The sequence below is a fragment of the Engraulis encrasicolus genome, chromosome 2, assembly GCF_034702125.1.
Source record: "Engraulis encrasicolus isolate BLACKSEA-1 chromosome 2, IST_EnEncr_1.0, whole genome shotgun sequence".
In the NCBI taxonomy this organism is placed as follows: Eukaryota; Metazoa; Chordata; class Actinopteri; order Clupeiformes; family Engraulidae; genus Engraulis; species Engraulis encrasicolus.
In genome coordinates, this window is record NC_085858.1 from 59,462,296 (window position 1) to 59,467,295 (window position 5,000).

The 5,000-nt window shown below is 49.6% G+C and overlaps 1 protein-coding gene across 1 annotated transcript in view; it reads left to right on the forward strand.

Moving 5' to 3' along the window:
* The first annotated feature begins 4,026 nt into the window (after window positions 1–4,026).
* LOC134465414 (serine/arginine repetitive matrix protein 2) overlaps window positions 4,027–5,000 on the forward strand; it is a 36,481-nt gene continuing 35,507 nt past the window's right edge. The window contains exon 1 of the mRNA XM_063219060.1: window positions 4,027–4,139. The gene's annotated coding sequence lies outside the window, so the exon portion shown is untranslated. The remainder of the gene's footprint in view (window positions 4,140–5,000) is intronic.

The following is a 5,000-nucleotide window of genomic DNA, read 5'->3' on the forward strand; positions in this document are numbered from 1 at the left end:
CATCTATTTCTGAGTATACCTGTTCAAAATGTTGAAAATGTATATCTTCCATAGCCTACGTTTCTCTATTTTGTCAGTTTATTCTAGTAAATATTCATTGAAATATCAAAGTTTTGAATGTGAATTTCTGGAATTGATGTTGCCCATTTACAAATCTTACCTTTTTCATGAATACTTTGCATCACCATCAAATTCTAAGTAGGTTCATTATGACTGTGAAAATTCACTTTTCATGCAGGGAAAAGGGGATCCTACACAGTGCACCTTTTAAAAAATGTGCGTGCACTATGGTCCTCCCTTATTTCAAGCTCCTGGCTACGGTCATGCTAGTATCCTCGTGATGACGTCACTGATGAAAGAAATGTATTTCAATATCTCACAAAGGCACAATTCTAATGTCAGTTTCCCATTTGAAATCTGGGTGGTGAATGACAATTAGTCCCCCAAAAGTTATTGTGGCTATAGGTTGACAGCAGGGGAACTACTGTTTTCTCCACGGACGGACGCAGGGCGTCGGCGAAACGTGAGGCCACACACAGTAAACATTTGGAGGTTTGTCAAAAAAGTGGGGGAACCTTGAAGCTCTCTGAGGAACCCTGTAGCCCCTTATTGCGTGCCGTACCTCTAGTGGCACGCTGTAATGATCATGGAAATGTAACTACCATAGCACTACAATACTATGACACAACACAGGCCCTTTAGTAATGCAACACGACTTGGTCATTACCATTCTGGTAACAACAAATCTGTAAAGCCGCGTCTTAAGGGGTTAAGTTCTCAGTACCTGAAGATTGTGCGGGCACCCCAGGATTTTAATAAAATTCAGGCAGCCTTGGCCTACTGGTTAGTGAGTTGGTCTTTCAATCTAGGGGTTGGCGGTTCGAGTGCCGCCTGACCTCTCCCTACATCTCCATCGATGGCTGAAGTGCCCTTGAGCAAGGCACCTAACCCCACATTGCTCCAGGGACTGTAACCAATACCCTCAAAAATAATAGTTGTAAGTCGATTTGAACAAAATGGAAGCGTCAGCTAAGTGAAATGTAATGTAATGTAATTTGAATAGAACCTTAAGGAGTTATTCTGCAATAGCAGCCGATGGGTTCCTCAAAGAACCTAATGGCTGCAGAGTTCCCTGAGGGACCTTCAAGAGAACCTTCTTTTGGTCCTTCCAGGAACCAGTTGGTCACATACACTGTAGGTCACTTGAAGAACTATTAGGTTCCTCTGAGGACTTTTAAGGGGTTCCTCCACAGGGGGCAAACTGCAGGCTTTTCATTTGTACAGTCCTGTCCACTGCTCTCTTCTGCTGCCCACTTAGAGTAATGTTTGTGTGTTTGTGTGTGTGTGTGTGTGTGTGTGTGTGTGTGTGTGTGTGTGTGTGTGTGTGTGTGTGTGTGTGTGTGTGTGTGTGTGTGCGTGTGCGTGTCCGTGTCCGTGTCCGTGTCCGTGTCCGTGTCCGTGTCTGTGTCTGTGTGTGTGTGTGTGTGTGTGTGTGTCTGTGTGTGTGTCTGTGTCTGTGTGTGTGTGTGTGTGTGTCTCTGTGTGTGTGTGTGTGTCTGTGTGTGTGATGCAAAGGTCTAAATTTGTCCCAGCCCGCTGCTCTCCTCTCCTCTCCTCTCCTCTCCCCCCGCTGGTGTGTGTGTCCGCAGAGGTGAGTGAGCAAATCAGAGAGCAGGAGAGTTGGACTGAAGTGACTACAGCTGACAAGCACGACAGAGAGAGTCAGACTTCAGGGCTGGACAGGCCATCTGGCATAGCGGGCATTTCCCGGCGGGCCCCGCACCCCCTTGGGCCCCTATTTTCAGAAATGTAAAAAGATAATAATAATTACATTTCTGAAAATAGGGGCCCACAGGGATGCGGGGCCCACTGGTGAGTCAGTTCTGCGCCGCTAATTATGAGAGGCCCCTCCAAGCCAAAAGTGCCCTGGCCCTATTCCTCCCCCACTGGTGAGTCAGTTCTGCGCCGCTAATTATGAGAGGCCCCTCTAAGCTTGCGTGCCCTGGATCCTATTTCTCCCCCAGTCCAGGTTGCACTACAGCTGACGTGTGGCTGACAGGCACGAGTGTTGACTAGGGGTGCATTCCAATATGCGACCTTGCGTCCTCCACTTGTGCTTGTGACCTCGCCCCGCCTCCTGGCCCCTGCTCCGTGGAGAAAACGATACATTTTCCCAGCTAGCCACAACAAGTTTTGGGGAACTATTTTTCATTCACCATCCCAATTGCAAATGAGAAAATGACATTAGATCGAGCTTTTACGAGGTATTGAAATATAATGCTGATGTCAGTGATGCTAGCACAACGTATTACTTCCTGGTACGAGGCCACAAGCACAACTGGACACAATACAAGGTTGCATATTGGAACGCGCCCAACATCTGTTTGGTCTGGTTTGGTCCTGGCCAACACTACGGCTGTTTTTAGCCTAGCACAGCTACGCCACTTTGCTGCTATTTAGGTTAGCACAGCCAGGACACTTTGCTGCTATTTAGGTTAGCACAGCCAGGACACTTTGCTGCTATTTAGGTTAGCACAGCTACGCCGCATTGATCTGCTATTTAGTGAGCCGCAGCTACGCCGTATTGTTCTACTGGTGCCATGTGTGGCTGCTGATTGAGCTGCATTGTTTCAGATTAGCGCTGAGGTTTGGCTGATGGCATCGGGTTGGCTGCTGGGATTATTTGCCGGCGCTGAGTGCTAGGGCGAGGTGAGGAGGGCCAGCTAGCTCTCAGCCAACACCAGATGCTGCCCAATGCCTGCCCTGCCCAGCTAGCCGGCTCTGCCTGCCCTGCCCAATGCCCTGTGCTAGTTACTCAGCTAGCCGGCTCTGCTAGCCCTGCCCTGCCCAGCTAGTCGTCTCTGCTAGCCCTGCCCAGCTAGTCGTCTCAGCTAGCCCTGTCCTACTCAGCTAGTTGTCTCTGCTAGCCCTGCCCTGCCCAGCTAGTTGTCTCTGCTAGCCCTGTCCTACTCAGCTAGTTGTCTCTGCTAGCCCTGCCCTGCCCAGCTAGTCGTCTCTGCTAGCCCTGCCCTGCCCAGCTAGTCGTCTCTGCTAGCCCTGCCCTGCCCAGCTAGTTGTCTCTGCTAGCCCTGTCCTACTCAGCTAGTTGTCTCTGCTAGCCCTGTCCTACTCAGCTAGTTGTCTCTGCTAGCCCTGCCCTGCTAGTCGTCTCTGCTAGCCCTGCCGTACTCGGCTAGTCGTCTCTGCTAGCCCTGTCCTGCCCTACTCAGCTAGCCGTCTCTGCTAGCCCTGCCCTGCCCAGCTAGCCGCCTCTGCTCCTGCCCAGCTAGCCGCCTCTGCTAGCCCTGTCCTGCCCTACTCAGCTAGCCGTCTCTGCTAGCCCAGACATGTCCTGTGCTAGCTACTCAGCTAGCCGTCTCTGCTAGCCCTGCCCTGCCCAGCTAGCCGTCTCTGCTAGCCCTGTCCTACTCAGCTAGCCGTCTCTGCTAGCCCAGACATGTCCTGTGCTAGCTACTCAGCTAGTCGTCTCTACCCTGCCCTGCGCTAGCTACCCAGCTTGCAGGCTCTGCTAGCCCTGCCCTACTCAGCTAGCCGTCTCTGCTAGCCCTGCCCTGCCCTGTCCTGTGCTAGCTACTCAGCTAGCCGTCTCTGCCCTGCCGTGCGATAGCTACTCAGCTAGCCGTCTCTGCTAACCCTCTCTGCCCTGCCCTGCGCTAGCTACGCAGCTTGCAGTCTCTGCCAGCCCTCTCTGACCCCCAAACAGCAGCTGCTGTCGGCCCGTCTCTCTCTGGCAGCTCAACCACTAGACTCTAACTCTGCCGGCCATAGAGTCCCACTCTTCCGGCTGTGTGTGTGAATGAGTGTGTTTGAGAAAGAAAGACGAGAGAGAGATAGAAGGCGCGCGCATGTGTGTGTGTGTGTGTGTGTGTGTGTGTGTGTGTGTGTGTGTGTGTGTGTGTGTGTGTGTGTGTGTGTGTGTGTGTGTGTGTGTGTGTGTGACACTCCTCCCCCATGTCTCTCCTCATAGCTCTCTCCTGGTCTTCTGCCCCAGACTAGACTTGCCTTCTGAGCGTACAGTATCCGTGGGAACCCTGGAACTCTGGAACTCTTTTGGATACTTCCTTTCTCCATTCTCAATGCCAATCTTCCAGAATGGAATTCTGCCGGAGAATGAGAAGGTGGGAATATTCTCTGGGTTTGGAGTGTTCTGGTTTGGAATGCCTACCTGTTTGGAATGTTCTATTTTGGAATGCCTACCTGTTTGGAATCTCCTCTCGGAATGTTCTGACCTGTGTGGTGTTTGTCAGTAAGGCACCGTAGTCACACTAAAACACCACACACACCTCCACTCAACACCGTTAGTGTTACAATCAACACTGACACTACTCCACTCAACACTATAGTCCTCTAAAAAACACTGCTCTACAACTAAACAAGACAACCTAGGATATATACAGCAACTCTTTCACCTTTACATTAATTTGGTGTTGTGTCACTTTTAGATTTAAGTGTTGGATATTTGCTTTATTGTCTTCTCTTTGTGTTGGACTCATAACTGCCCGGCTCAACAACACTTTACTCTACGACTCCACAACAGGATTCTCGCCTTCAAATGCACTTTGTGTTTGGTGGTGTTTTTCTGGATAAGTGTTTCAGACGCCTTTTCTCTTTGTTTTAGACTTGCAGACTGTAGAGTTAGATCAACCGTTGGCTTTGTGTTGGACTTGTAATGCATGTTGGTGCTGAATGTTGTTTTTGTTGTGAGACAGGTTAGAGTTTGCAGTTTCTCTTTGTTGGCTTGGGAGTCTTTAGGGTTTAGTTTCTTGATGTTGAGAGTGAAGTGTTTATTAGAGATGAGAAGTTTAGAGTGAAGAGTGTGTTTGTAAGAGATGAGAAGTTTAGGGTGACGAGTGTGTTTGTAAGAGATGATACGTTTAGAGTGAAGAGTGTGTTAGTAAGAGATGCAAAGTTTAGAGTGAAGAGTGTGTTTGTAAGAGATTTGAAGTTTAGAGTGAAGAGTGTGTTTGTAACGGATGAAG